Source organism: Eupeodes corollae, chromosome 2 (assembly GCF_945859685.1).
Source record: "Eupeodes corollae chromosome 2, idEupCoro1.1, whole genome shotgun sequence".
Classification (NCBI taxonomy): Eukaryota; Metazoa; Arthropoda; class Insecta; order Diptera; family Syrphidae; genus Eupeodes; species Eupeodes corollae.
In genome coordinates, this window is record NC_079148.1 from 86,490,505 (window position 1) to 86,507,384 (window position 16,880).

At 31.8% G+C, this 16,880-nt stretch overlaps 1 pseudogene; it reads right to left on the minus strand.

The window, feature by feature from the left end:
* LOC129945102 (tyrosine--tRNA ligase, mitochondrial-like) overlaps window positions 1-16,576 on the minus strand; it is a 49,632-nt pseudogene extending 33,056 nt beyond the window's left edge.
* Between the last annotated feature and the right edge of the window lie 304 nt (window positions 16,577-16,880).

A 16,880-nucleotide genomic window follows, 5' to 3' on the forward strand; every position in this document is an offset into this window, starting at 1 on the left:
GATCCTTGCTCTTTAAGTAGAGTATATGTATTTTCTGACTTGTATGTTCTCTAAGATCCTAAACTAACATTTAATGAACATATTATTAACTTCATAGTTAAAGAAATAAAAATTTAGAGATTTGGCCTTGATTTGCGTGATCCATATGTATTAAAATTACTTTTTATTTCATTTGTGAGACCAGTTCTGGAATATGCTTGTACAGTATAGTCACCTTACTACGCCGTACACGTCACAAGACTCAAAGCCATTCAGAAAAGATTTTTGCGTTTTTGTCTACGATACCTTCCTTGGTTTCGTATGATATTCATACATTACCGCTTTATTCACAAATACTTTCTCTCAAAAATCTTCCTTCTTGCAGTTTTGTTTTATTGTTGGAATAATAAACGGACAAATTTCATCGCCATCAGTTCTTGGTAGTTTAAACTTTAGTTTTAGTCGTTCAAGTATAAGACTCCAGAAACCATTGAATACTAATTTTATCAGATCAAACTATGGTGAACGGTGCCCCTTAAATCAAGTAATTAAATTCTATAATAAATTCTACTCTTGCATTAATTGACCAAATGATAATCTAAAAAGTATAAATTGCAAATTAATATTTTTTAACAGTCTAGTTTAGGTTTTTAGATTTTTAGTATATATTGAGAATTGTTAATGTAAGTATTTAACGAATTATAAATAAATATTTTAATGTTTAAAACTAAACTATGATATTTATTTATATAAACTTAGTATAATTTAAGCGTTAATGTCTCATTATCAGTCAGCAGAGACCCTTCAAAACATTGTCGTCAAACCTAACCCTTAAAGAACAAGGAATTAAAAACAGTGATTCACGGATTTAAGAGCTCTACTTGACGTTTCTTGCATTTAATTTGGACTTGCATTCATTAAAATTTGAGTTCGAAACTTACTCTAATATATTAAGAGATGAGGCCAATTTCTGAATAGACACAATTATGGAGTTTGAGACGAAACCAAACTACATAAAAGTCCAAAGCGTCAAATTCATACGGGAAAAGTACAAAATTGGTGTGAATTTTTGGCTGGCACGTTACCGCTGGGCCGTGGCGCGGCGTCTACACAACCAGTTGCTGTAGGAAGACGCATTGAAATACAGATTAGATTGGGCGTATTCAATTCAAAATTGTAAAATACACACTTAAAAGCTAGTATGAATATTTATAAATTGTTTAAAACAAACTACATAAATTTGAGACGTTTAAATCGTGACTACGATTGTCATCATAGGCCACTATTTTACAAAAATAAATAAATAGAATGAGCCATACACGAAATTAGTTATCTTATTGTACGTAGATGTTCCCTAACTTTCGGCAAGCCAACATTAATCTCCTTTAATTTCATTTTATTTTAAAATTGTTTGTCATTTGCTGCTTTTGTTTGAAAGTAAAAACTGCAACTTTAAAATTCCGTCCAAAAATAGTTTTGTTTTATTCTCACTTAAAAAGTGTTATTCACAAATCAAATTGTAACTGACCCTGTAACTATATGAAAATATAAGTTGAATTTTCTATGCTTACTTAAATGGCTTGAAAACAATGATTTTTTTATAATTATGTTTATATGTGTTTGTTTCAATAAAAACGATAAATTAATAACATTCAATATTCTATTGAAAAAAATATTCATAGAAGATAAAAATTATAGTCACCAAAGCAGGTTTAAATTAAAATTCCAATCAACAAATTAGCCCGTTTAGCCCGTACAAAAGTTACCAACTATCGAACACATTAATTGAATAACACAAGCACCCTTTTTTAAACCACTTAGTCACGTATGGCAGCTAATCTCTCTTCAAACTCAAAGCATAACATATCAACAGAGTCCCCAGTGTTCTTCTAATTTCGTTCAAAACTGTCAACTTAAATAGGACATTTTTATTAGTTTCCACTGCCTATATGTATACCAATGTTGGTAAGCATTCCAATCAAACGAATCGCTTTGTCTTTAACGGCCCGTAAATTAATATTTATCCTAAAATTTATAACCTTACAGCACAGCGCATGTGCAAAGTGGACTGGACACTGGACACTGGTCAGTGCTTCGAAATGGCCTAAGCCAAGCGGCCGGCCGACGACGCGGCACGGCTCGCTGTGTGATAATTGCAATTCCATTCAATATAATATTCTACAGCTTCCTTCGATCCAAGCAGCCGTTCCCACTGTCCAATAACCAGGAGAACCCTGATGTGTATCGATAGATTATTGATTTTATTGCCCAGCGATCTTGATTGCTAAGCATCAATGAGATTATGGTAATTTTCATGTCTAACGATTTTAATGTGTTCATCTTTAATAAAATGGGTACCTTCTTCTGATAATGCGTTAGCATTAAAAAGATAGCTCTCGTATGAGACTCGGTATGCAACCGGAGAATCGAATCGAGTTGAGGTGATAATTTATCGGACATTTACATATGCTAACAATCAGATTTTTGTTTAATATGATCTTCTACTTCAAGAGTGTGTAGTGAGTATTGCGTTAGGTATTCCTATCAAAAACAAAAAATACATTTTTCAAAAATCTTATCGAAACAGGTGTATAAGGACTATGAATATATTATACAGTGGGATATGTGTGCATAGCTGGGGGTCATTGTCTTGCTAACACGCATGGTATGTAGCCTAATTCGATATTAAGGGAATTCAATTATTATTGAAAATTATATGGGAAATACCTTAATCTAAACAGAATAAGAGAACAATGAAATATTTGAAACATAGAGATAAAAGAGCATTCAAACAAAATTTAAACAACTGTAACAACAACATTTTAAATCATTTGTAATTTTGTATGAATAGTATAATTATTAGGCCTTAGCATTAAGTGTTCGTAGAGACTTTTTGAATGACATTGAAGTATAGGATTGCAACAGTTGTATGAAAGACGTTAGAAGCAAATTATTTAAGAACATACAAAATAAACCCTATCAACACAAGAAACATATGAAATTAAAAACACTTCAATCAAGTAATTTGTTCATCAACTTCCGATATGAAAATCTAAAGTTCATCAACGCCAAAATCTATATAAAATAAAAAATGCTATTATTATTTATATTATTCTTATTATTATTATTATTATTATTATTATTATTATTATTATTATTATTATTATTATTATTATTATTATTATTATTATTATTATTATTATTATTATTATTATTATTATTATTATTATTATTATTATTATTATTATTATTATTATTATTATTATTATTATTATTATTATTATTATTATTATTATTATTATTATTATTATTATTATTATTATTATTATTATTATTATTATTATTATTATTATTATTATTATTATTATTATTATTATTATTATTATTATTATTATTATTATTATTATTATTATTATTATTATTATTATTATTATTATTATTATTATTATTATTATTATTATTATTATTATTATTATTATTATTATTATTATTATTATTATTATTATTATTATTATTATTATTATTATTATTATTATTATTATTATTATTATTATTATTATTATTATTATTATTATTATTATTATTATTATTATTATTAATTTTTATTGATAACTAATCTCTACATAAATGTTTAATAATTAAAGGTAATAGTTACGAGGGCTTCTAGCTAATGATTACATTATAATTATTGAAGTATAGTTTTATGGTTAGTTGTGGGAGCGGTCAGAAGAGAGAAGAACAATGTTTTAAAGTACATGGTAAAGTACATAATTCATTATTTTGATGGTTTCTTAAATTGGTTTTGCAATTAACAAGCTGAAAGCCAAGTACCGACGGTTGTTAAATTTTACAATATTTTCAAATAATCCATCAATGGCGAAATACTTTTTAAATATTAATTTTCTGTTCATATTTCGGCAAATTACTTTTATCAAATAGATTGCTGAATTGATTTTCTTTTATAAAAATCCAAATTAATTGTTTTTTAACTCAATTTGATAATAATTAATAATTTCATAGTAAAAGTTGTCGATCTAAATATTAATCGAATTCTGAAATTATTCTGCAGCTACACTTTCACAGTCTAAGCTTTCATTGGATACCCATTTCATTTGTGAAATACAATGTACAGCCTAAGCCCGAAAATTGGTCATTTCCTAGAAAATGAAGTCAACTAGTTAAGTCATGTTTTTAATGATATTTGTAACTATGTATACTAATCATAATATAAATAGCCGTTCGGATTCGGCATATAAACTGTAGGTCCCTTCCATCTCTGACAACATTACTCGCACACAGGAATGGTTGAGAGCTGTAAGTCACTAGGCCCTGGTTCTTCATAGACTGCTGCGCCACCTAATTTATTTATTTATAAATATCATGGGATGGACGAGTGCAGCATATAATGAAATTGCAAAAAGCACCGCTAAAAATCAAAAGGGATTCAATCCACACCTATTGTATTATTTTAATTTAAATCAATTAAATTAATTTTACAAAAATAATATAATCCCTAAATAAAGGGTGATTTTTTTTAGGTTAGGATTTTCATGCATTTGTATTTGACAGATCACGCGGGATTTCAGACATGGTGTCAAAGAGAAAGATGCTCAGTATGCTTTGACATTTCATCATGAATAGACTTACTAACCAGCAACGCTTGCAAATCATTGAATTTTATTACCAAAATCAGTGTTCGGTTCGAAATGTGTTTCGCGCTTTACGTCCGATTTATGGTCTACATAATCGACCAAGTGAGCAAACAATTAATGCGATTGTGACCAAGTTTCGCACTCAGTTTACTTTATTGGATATTAAACCAACCACACGAATGCGTACAGTGCGTACAGAAGAGAATATTGCGTCTGTTTCTGAGAGTGTTGCTGAAGACCGTGAAATGTCGATTCGTCGCCGTTCGCAGCAATTGGGTTTGTGTTATTCGACCACATGGATTTTACGCAAAGATCTTGGTGTAAAACCGTATAAAATACAGCTCGTGCAAGAACTGAAGCCGAACGATCTGCCACAACGTCGAATTTTCAGTGAATGGGCCCTAGAAAAGTTGGCAGAAAATCCGCTTTTTTATCGACAAATTTTGTTCAGCGATGAGGCTCATTTCTGGTTGAATGGCTACGTAAATAAGCAAAATTGCCGCATTTGGAGTGAAGAGCAACCAGAAGCCGTTCAAGAACTGCCCATGCATCCCGAAAAATGCACTGTTTGGTGTGGTTTGTACGCTGGTGGAATCATTGGACCGTATTTTTTCAAAGATGCTGTTGGACGCAACGTTACGGTGAATGGCGATCGCTATCGTTCAATGCTAACAAACTTTTTGTTGCCAAAAATGGAAGAACTGAACTTGGTTGACATGTGGTTTCAACAAGATGGCGCTACATGCCACACAGCTCGCGATTCTATGGCCATTTTGAGGGAAAACTTCGGAGAACAATTCATCTCAAGGAATGGACCGGTAAGTTAGCCACCAAGATCACGCGATTTGACGCCTTTAGACTATTTTTTGTGGGGCTACGTCAAGTCTAAAGTCTACACAAATAAGCCAGCAACTATTCCAGCTTTGGAAGACAACATTTCCGAAGAAATTCGGGCTATTCCGGCCGAAATGCTCGAAAAAGTTACCCAAAATTGGACTTTCCGAATGGACCACCTAAGACGCAGCCGCGGTCAACATTTAAATGAAATTATCTTCAAAAAGTAAATGTCATGGACCAATCTAACGTTTCAAATAAAGAATCGATGAGATTTTGCAAATTTTATGCGTTTTTTTTTTTTAAGTTTTCAAGCTCTTAAAAAATCACCGTTTACATAATCACAAATAATAACATGGCAAAAATGTTATAATTCTTGTCCAACATAGAATTTCCGCTATTTGAGAAAAAAAACATGAATGTCGACCTTACCCAACTTAAAATTGTGTTATACTTTCACAGTCAGTCATAATGGCGACTTATGACCATTGATCATATTTTCTTCGTTCTGAAGCCGAAAAAATGTCAAAGGCTTGTCTAACAGGTTCTATCCTGTTCTTTAAATGGTCAGAGAATTTGGGTTAACTATTTCTTTTAATTCTTGATGCATAGATCATTTGTTTTTGACGAACTAAAAACCATTTTAATAATTTTATTTACACTGTCATTGTTAGTAAAAGTATTAAATTGAAACTGTACTTACTAAACTTAACTGCATGCGCTTGAAAAGCTCAGCATTTCTTTTACAAGCTTATACAAAAATTCTTATCTCGAAAATCGCGAACAACTATAAAGCATGCATTTGTACGCATTACCATTTCCTTGGACTTCAGAATTTTTAAAGTAGTTAAGTTAAATAAGAGTAGAATCAATCAGAGGCTCATCATAAGTGCATGTGTTTGTTGTTCGTAAGCAAAATAATACAATTATGTATAGTAAAACTGAAGAACAAAATTCAAAACATTGTTAACATTTAGCATGAACTATTAAGGAACAAGAAATAAAATAAAGACGTTTAAGGTAGTGGAGCACTTTTTCCAAACAATTTTTTAATTCCACTATATTTAGATTTTAATCGATCGACGATAAGATTAAGGTTATATATGGCGTTTTTCTTTTTTAGTTCAGAGCTGAGCTCTGAGCAGAGTCTGAGCGAGCAGAGTATAGTAGAGTAGAGTTCTGAGCAGAGTATGTTCAGAGCTCTTTGATTTAATTATGAAACAACTTGAGCACTAAACTGTCATGATTTTAAATGTCATCTGTTTGAAGGCGTTCAAAATTTTCTTTAACCAAATTAATTAATAAAACAGTCATAGAATTGTTCCATTTGACTCCTGAAATAAATTTTATTCATAAAAATGTTATATGCAATTAGTTTTTTCTAAATTATCTTTCCTTCTACACTAAAGCGACTAGCCTCTTCCGCCATTTTTATTGTTTTGACGATAATTTTTTTAATTTCCCGACTTTCAAATATAAAATTGTTTGTGTTCAGCATTTTACTCCGTTTACTCTGTTATTTTATTCTGAGCTCACAGAGCGTTAAGAAGGTTCAGAGAACAGCTTGCGTGGGCACCACAGAGGCCATGCGCAATTGCCCAACGGACGCCTTAAACGTTATTTTTGATAAATATGATTTAAAATCATGAAAATAATATTTTTATTTTTAAAATCATTAAATGAAAATAAAAATAAAAATGAACCAGCATAGTGTTATTTTTGATCTTCAACCAATCGACCTTTTTATTAAATACATAGTTTTCTGCAGCGCTATTAGGCTGAAGGAATCAAATAGCTGGTTGTCAAAACCTTATGGTCACAGCAACACAACGAAATTGATTCCCTAAGATATTATCCCTCAGATATTATGTCAGTAGACACTGACTACTGCACTCCTACTTTGAGCCTTAGTAAGGGTTTTAAGGTTATTTTCCCATCGAGAGAAGATTGGGAGGATGACATCGTGTCGGTAGGTTTCGACACAAAAATTTTTACTTACGGCTCAAAGATGGAGTGCGGAGTTGGTTCTGGGATCTTTTCTGAGTCCCTAAATGTAGCCAAATCCTTTAGGCTTCCTGACTTTGCTAGCGTTTTTCAGGCTGAACTGCTGGCAATAAGGGAGGCATGTAAGATACTTAAACAAAACCCAAACCAAAACCGAAATGCGGCTATCTTTACAGACAGTCAGGCAGCTGTCAAAGCCATTAACTCGGCCACATCCTCATCTAAATTGGTCCAGCAATGTCGCGATGAGCTTGCGAGTCTGAATATTAACCTCGGTGTCACCCTGATCTGGGTTCCGGGCCATAGTGGTATCGTGGGAAATGAACGGGCTGACGAGCTAGCCAGGCAAGGATCGGCCCTTCATAGCTCACTTGCGGAAATGGTTAACATTCCTCTTGGTGCTATGAAGGGTAAAATCTTTTCTATCTACCAAACTGAATCAAACCGAAGGTGGAGCAATTTAACCAACTGCATTATATCTAGGAAGATATGGCCCACCTATAATAAAACCCGTACAAACGATCTTCTATGCAAGCCAAGGCAAGACATAGCCAGGATTGTTGCGGTTTGTACCGGACATTGGCCTATAGGAGTTCATGCAGAGAAGTTTGGTATCTCCTACAACACCTTTTGCCGTAGTTGTAGTGACCAAAGAGAAAGTGAAACGATAATCCATTTCCTCTGCAAATGTCCTGCTTTGGCAAACACTAGAATGAAATACTTTGGAAAAGCATTCTTTCACGAACTTGATGAGCTATCTGAGGGAAAGATTAGAGACCTAATGTTTTTTCTCAATACGACAAAATGGCTCTAACATAATCGCTGTAAAGCTTCTCTATAAATCTTTCCCTTTCTATCACAGGTCAAACGAGTTTTTGGTACATCAAAACGGCGCACTACAGCGCTAATTAGATCTCAGGCTAGTTTGCCTTGGGGTCGCCATTTCTACCTACCTACCTACCTAAATGGCGAAGAATAAGATGAAATTAATTTGAAGCCAATATTTTCAGTTTAAACAAAAAGTCTTAGTCGAAAATCAATTTTTAACAATTTTTGTAATGTTTTTTCTTTAGGATTTTCTTTTTTGTAAAAAAAAAAAACTATCAACTAAACTGAAAACGTAATTCTTCGTTCCATAAAATTATTTTGGAGATGAAATCATATTCGAGGTGACAACTATTTTTTTTAGTTTTTTGATTTACAAAAAATATCCCTTAGTTTAAATTTTGTTTCAAAACTTAATAAGTTTGGTATCACGTCACATTTTATAATATAAAATTTAATTCAAGTCGATAGCTAGACTCTAGGGACCTTGAAACGTCGAGGAATGTCAAAATTTTTAATTCTTGATAAAATAATATCAATATGTTCGGAAAGGGCTTTTAAACAGATCCGTTCAGTGTTTTTTTTTTATAATGTAATAATTTAAAATAAAGGAGACAGTTTGGTTGACCTCACATATCTCACGAACCAATAATATAATATTCCATTAAATTTTATTTTAAACATTATGACATCAACTCGAATATTTTATAAACAACAGCCCAAAGAGAATCAGTGGCTTATAACTCAACTATTATTGTGTACGAGACATGTCGTCTACGAACGGATAATTTTAGAAAGCACTTTTCATGACAAGAATACCTGTCAATACCTCTCGCAAGAAGCAGCAATCGTGAAAAAATACTTGTAGGTGGCACAGGCTGGGATTGAACCCAAGGCTTCTGGGGTGACAATAATTTAGTAATTTAACATTACGAATATATGATAATATTTTTATAAAAAAAATCCATTGGCGAAAATTGTCTTAAAAATCACGTTTGGAGGATCATACCCTGGACCCGCTATACAAAAAAAATATATATTTGTCGAGTGAAATAAAAACGTATAAATATGTTTTACATATCTTCCAGACTTCAAAAGATTAAAAAAGTCGAATTTTCACAAATAGATATAGTGCTTACATAAATTCCGAAGGTAGCCTGCCCCTTCAACATACCATTGCTAGAGTAAAACAAAAATATCTATAGTATAGATATAAAAACACATTTAATTATTTAAACAAATGTGGAGAAAGAGGGACGTAAATAGATATTGTGACCTCTTTTCGGTACCATTTTTTATGATTGTTGAACGTGGACATATACTGTAGAATAATATACATATTTGTTATTTGTTTGCTTAACGTTTTTATTTTTATAAATGGATATTTAATTGATATTTTAATATCATATCCCATTCATCAATCAGTTTCATTTTTGTACGTAAAGGTGTTCATTTATGTCTAAATGAAAAAGGGCCAGATGTCTCGATGAATGACATTTGCAATGTAATTGCCATCGCCACCTTAATTGCATCAATCAAAATGATGTTTAATTTGAAAAAAAGACAGTTACTGCTTTTATCTGTTAGTAATCATATTTGAATGAAAAGAATAAAAAAAGGTGAAAAATAATTAAAGTGCATGTCTAAGTCACACATACTTGATTTCGTTCTTTTTTTTGTATTTTCGAAATTTAATCTCTTCTTGTTCTTTGTCTTTTTAGGTAAGTAATTGTATTAATTAATTTTTAATTTATCCTTAATTTGCTCAACCTCTAATTTAGTGCTTTTTCTATCAAATAATTGTAGGCTTTTTATAATTTAAATAATTATTAATGCATCTTGTGAATGTTAAACCTTAGCTTTAAGGTATTCAATTGTTAAAGTATATAAATATGTTGTAAGAGTCTATATCTAAAACATTACAAAAGCTTTAACGGAAATGAAACGCCTTCATTAATTTTACTTAGGTGTTTTTTAAGACATGTGGTTTTCCAGTTTTCCAAATGAATTCCAGGCTATAAGACCAAAATTCGATCACTTTTTAAAGCAATTGAGTCCATGTATAAGCAATAACTCTCTTCCAACGCTTCAATCGTTTCGACTTTATCGTAGTAAAGCGAACAATTGTCCGGCAGAAAATGCGAAAATGAAGAGTTTCCTTCAATAAATTGATTGTTTCGTTGCGTGGCGCGAACCAAATCAATATTTTGGTAATAAGTTTGCACGAATTGCAAACGTTGCTGAGGTAAGTTTATTCATTATAAAATCAAGTGACAGCTGTCAAAAAGGTGAAACCGAACAAAGTTTTGCCAGATGGAAAACATGTGTTAAATTTTGTGTTGGTACATAAAGGTGGATAGATAGATATATAGGCAAATAGATAGATAGATAATTCTATTTATAAACATTCGGTTATGTGCATATGTACATTTTTTACAAAAATAATTTAGTAAAATCGTTAAGGCTTAGCTATGCCGACCGCCGATTGACTTCTGTTTGAAAATTAAGAATGTTCATCTAATTGAAGTTTTTTTTGTTTGAATAAGCATTTAGAATATTAATTAAATAAATTACTGTTTTAAAAGGATTCGTTTATAATTTGATTGGGGTTAGATAATTACATAATTGATTTACGTTCCCTTCACAGTTGAGGAGGCCAACTATTTCTTCTGGTGACTTTACATTGCTGCCGAGCGAATTTCTGCGTATTTCACATAAAATTAAACACTTTCCTATTAAATGGATTAGATCATCCCTTCCTCTTAAGTTACAAAGGCTGCAATACATAGGCAGATCCTCCCGATGTGGTATATAATTAAGGCTTATCATTTCTCCTCTCATATTGAAAATTGCCGATATGTGCTCCTGTTTGTTCTTGTTTCGAAAGTATTTACGGTCCCATAAATTGTGATTTAGATAGTTTTACGTACATAGATCTATGCACCGAGGATGTAGCTTCATTAATAGCGTCGGCTCTCAGAGGTCGTCATCGCAGTAATTACTATTTTCATCAACTATTCAAAAGTCCGTTCTACAGTAGGCAGCATGGTCTTCTAGCTTCTTATACCAGAAATTTTTCTTCTCAATTGTTTACAATGCCAGAGTTTTTGGGAGTCTTTCATCTGGCACATTAAAAACTTTCTTGATATAATCAACATGGCATTTAATATGTAGTTTTGAAGAGTGGTGATAATCCTGTCTCAATTGAGATCATATAGTTTGGGGTGTTTTCGATAAACGAAAGCATCTTTTAATGTTTGTTTGATTGGACTTTAATGATCAATATTCTTGATGCAATTAATAAAAAACTTCTGTTACCCGACGTTTCGCTGGCTATTTTTCAGCTTCTTCAAGGGATTTTTTCAAATTTATTAATTGAAGATTTAAAATATATGTTACAATGTGTGGAACTATTTCTATGTATTTTTGTGCATGAGTTTGATAGATGAGTTGGTAGAATATCATAGTCTTTGCAAGTTAGAAGGAACTTAAGTCTTTCTTTTTGTTTAGCTAATCTGTTCTTCTCTCTACAATAGTGTTTTAGCACAAGACAGGTGTTGGTATCATATTTGTATTTTATATGTTCGAAGAAACCTTTCATTGTGTATATATTTTGAGTTTTTCTGCTAATAAAATTATTGATGTTATCTGTTGAATTCGGCAGGCCCTTTGATATCTATTTATGGTTTTGGTTGTTGGATCATAAGTTCTTGATTTATTATATAATGTTTGTTTGATTGGGCTTTAATGATCAATATTCTTGATGCAATTAATACAAAAATCAATGAAGAACCACTGAAGTTTTCGACCATTTCAAACGTCTCCCCTCCCCATACCTGTGCTGCATACATCATAATAGCAACAAAGAACTTATATTTAACACTATAGGATATTGACTGGTTTGAGAAGCATTTCCTCCATGTTACGGATATTGCACTTTTAGATTTAATCAGATTTTCTTTAAGGTGTGTTTCCATATTAAGATTGCTGGTTATGGTAAATCCTAGATATTTGTGGGCTTTAATAATCTCGATTGGTTCTCTGTCATAGTGCCATTTCTCATTCCTGGCTGTTCTACCAGAACCATTCCGGAATATCATCACCTTGGATTTTTTCAATTTGACTTTCAGATTCCATAACCGGCAATACACATTTATAGTCGGTTAATCATTAACGAAACAATATGACTTCATATGCAAAAAGCAAGTCTTCGATGAGTGTCCCCGACATTTCAATTCCACCAGGAAGAAAATCAATTAGGTCCTCTATGAACATCTCATCCTCATACATCCCATCTTCTATTCGAAGCTCACCGACTTTTCGGCACCACTCCATACCACTGCCTTATTTTCGTCATAGATGCTTTCTAGTACCTGCCCAAATTTGTCTGACATGCCATAATTATAAAGCTTGAAGAATAGTGATCGGCGTTCAACGGTATCAAAACCTGCCTTGAAATCGACAAAAAATACGTAGAGCTTCTTTTTTTGTTCAATAGAGGTGCTATGCTTTGCATATATTTCCGATAGTCGAATAGCCACTTCTTAAACCTGACTGAAATTCCTCAGGCAACTTTTTATCATGAATCCAACGGGTCAATCATTTATTTAATAATCTTGCGAATATCTTCTAGGTGGCATTGAGGAAGGATATCCCACGGTACTTGGATGGATCATCAATGTTGCCTTTATTATGTATGGCAAAAATTAAGGCATTTCTTAACTGTTCTGGAATACTTCCAGTATCCAAAATTGTATTGAAAGCCGGTGTTAAATTTAAAGTTACCCTTTCTGTTCCATATTTAAAGAAATAAAGTGGTATATACGATTAGGTCCTGAAGCTTTTCCGTCCTTCAATTTCACTAATACGGTTTTAACTTCGTCATGAGTTATGACACTATCCAAAATATCATTCGAGTACGAAGGTTTAGCGAATTGGATAGGAAGCGTAAGACTCTCTGGGTTCAAAAGTATCATGAAGTGATTATACAATACAGCGATATTTAGTTTCAAACTGATTTTTGGTTATGCTCCATTTAGTTAGTTAGTCGCCATCCAAAATTCCTTGGAATCTTTGCAGTTTGTAGGTTTAAAAGCCTCGGTTTCATAAAACTTTGTTTTTTTTTGCATATTTCTTTGAATTCTGCGTTTGCTACTAAATACATTTTTTTGAAGGAATGGCAGCTGAATTTTCTAAAAGCTTTTAACGATCTGAATGATTTTTATGTGCTTTTTTGCAATCTATGTCCATATATGAACCAATTTTCTTTTCTATTTATTTTCGGTATTTTCTCGATTCCGGACATGAAAGTTTTATAACTTTTTTTGATCAGAAAACGGGACGGGAAATTCGAAACCCAAAAGCATCACAAACATTTAACAATTAAGTTCATCGTGTGTTGACATTAGTGTCTTTTGAATTCCTTGTTTTTCATATAATATCATTTCTTTACATATATAAACTTTTATATCTTCAACGCTGCTAAGACCACAGCGTAAGCTTTTCCATCGATCCTACCCTTCAGCCCTCGTTCCAAGAAGCTGAAAAACATTATCTTCGGCATCGCTCCAAACATGCGACTAATTACACTTTAGTCCCTTCTAAACAGTATTTTACTTAAAATATTTTTAATTTCAAACTTCAACATCTTCTGTTTTTGGTCAATGTGTACCGTTACAATTGATAATTCAAAAGATTTGCATTGTATTTGCGGGAAGTTTGTTTTTCAACTGCTAACAAGCTGTTTTTATTTTTGTACGTATGATATTAAAATTTGATTTTAATGGCGAGTAAATAAACTATAGGCAGCAGTAATTTGGTAACACATGTAAGCATGGCGTCTACATAACTCAGATACCTACAATGCTGCATCTTAAAGAAAAATGTTTGGAAACATATCATAGGCTCGTTACTGAAATATAAAGCCAAATTGATGATTAATTGGATTAAAGAAGTTTTACTTCTTTCTTAATCACAAACACTTCAAAATATGCTTATATAATTTATATTTTTCAGTTGCTCAGTTCGTTGGACGATTTTTTACAATCTTATCAAAATGTATTGACTTAATTGATTCGCATGCGATGAAGTCATTATGCCTCATCAAATTTCAGGCTGCCTGAAACCAAAAAAAAGTCTCACTTAACAAAGCACAAACAACAACAAACGAGGAACCCAAGAGCCTCTAATTATTTTGGGATGAAACAATTAATCAATGAGATACCTGAATACAGCCGTCATCATAATCATCATCAACATCTCATCTATATCATCTTCCTAGCGATCTAAACACATGTAATTTAGTTTTCTGCTTCCCCTGGATTCAGACGGTTCAGCGGTTCGTCGGTCGATCGGGGCAAGACAATAGCGAATAGCTAGTGGCTATTCCGAGTGCGACGGACGCTGAAAATGTGGATATCGTGACCCTCCCTGTTACATTTAAAATGTTGTTTCTTTTTAGGTCTTCATCTACAGCGTCAATACCGACAAGTAGTGGTGAATCTCTACGCCTATAATTTAAGGCAATAACCGAGACCATTGAGATACGAAAAAAAATTGTTCCCCTCCCCCAACAGGTTCCTAATTATAAGTTACAATTTTGAGAATTGATTCCACTTCTAAAGGTTTGCAATGAGGCCAACATAAAAGAGAATATTATAATTCAGGTCAGAAACTTATCTTCCGGTGCCTTTCGTAGATACTTTTAACTTTAACTAAATGGTTAAATGTCTTAATTTGTGTTTGTTCATAAGTGGTGTCTTGTTTTTAAGAAAATTTGTTATGATAGTCTTTCGTACTTTTTCGTTTTGATAATTTAGTCTTGTATCATCATTATCATTATTATCTCCTTCCTTCAGAAAGTCGTGTCCTGATCGTGAACAGTGGATGTCACATTCAAGTGAAATGAAATGACCACATAGCCTCTCCAAATACAAATTTTTACCAACATTTATTAAGTTTTTTGTTTAGGTTTTTTATTTTTTGTAAGAAAAGTGTCAATTCAATTTTCTCAAATTTGTTCAGAATGTTAACAACAGTATTTCTTATAAGTTAAAATTAGTTGAAAGCCATAATCTCAAATTTTTGAAAGATATTTGAGTCGAAATTCAATTTTTACCAACATTGAGTAATGTTTTTTTAGGTTTTTAGTTTTTATAAAAAACAACTGTTAGTTTAATTTTTCTTAAAATTTTACTTAATGTTGTTAGCACCAATAGTTTTTAGAAGATAAAAGTAGTTTAAATTCAATATCTCAAAGTTTAGAAAAGATATTTGTGTCAAAATTCAATTCTTACCAACTTTGAATAATGTTTTTTCAATTTTTAATTTTTATGAAAAAAATTCGATGTTTCTCAAAATTTTACCAGATGTTGAAAACGTTATTTTTCGTTGCACAAAATTGTTTTGGAGATAAAATTTTGTATTCGTAAAATGAAAAATATTACTTTCAGTTTTTTTGATTTATAAAAAAAATGTTAATTGGATTTTTTTCAAAAAATTATTTCTTTTGTATCACGTTATAATATATTATATACAATTTAATTCAAGTATCTAACGTTTTCGGTTAGCAAGATATTTATGGTTAATAAAAATTTGTACATATTTTTTAAACTGCTATGGTAAGAAAACAACCAATCCAATCCAAAATCTTCAGAGCCCTTTCTGCATCTTTCTGCCTTATTATATGTATACAAAAATTATTTGAAGTCGATATCTCTTCTGGTTCTTGAGCTATGGACGACGAAAAAAACATCGCAAACGTACAAACGTACAAACGTACGTACACACTCACGCACGCACAGACATCTTTCTAATAATCTTTTATTTCGACTCTAGAGACCTTGAAACGTCGAGAAATGTCAAAATTTTCAATTTGACAAATCGGACCCATTGTAATAACTTCATAGGGGAAGTTAATAAAACTAATCAAAATTTACGTGTGTGCATTTTATATAAGAAACTTAAAGCCGTGGCCGAAGGTACAAGTTTTTGCACTATTTTTAAGAACAAAGCTTAAACTATAAATCTTTAATGAATATTTATAATATACAGAAATAAAAAGGCCAAAAAGTTAAATTAAATTATATTCACACTTTTAGAAGCTACTATGTTTTTTTACCAAAAAAACAATACCTTGATAATTAATTTTGAATACAATTTTAATTGGACAAAGACGTTTTAAGGTCCGTTCTTGTCATTTTGCAATTTATATTATTTTTGGAAGCCCGGAAAACTTACCTTTCTGTTAATACTTCACTGCGCTTTGTTAAATCGAATTTCATTTCAATTAACAATAGCATCCTGAGAACTGCTTTGTTTCCCACAATAAAGGAGTGTAAAAAAGAGGCGTTTTGATGCACACGCTCCACATCAACGGTCATTTACTTTGTTCACCTGATTCCTTTCTGCCTCATCACTGCACAAACATATATAATTATGATGCACGTTGTATTAATTTATGTTTTATTTTACAAAAGTACCTCACAACTTAACTGGTCAAACCCAGCCAGATGGGTTAAAATTGATTACATGGAATGTTTCGCACTCGCTTTAAGTGAACATCCAAATGCCACAAGTATTAATAAC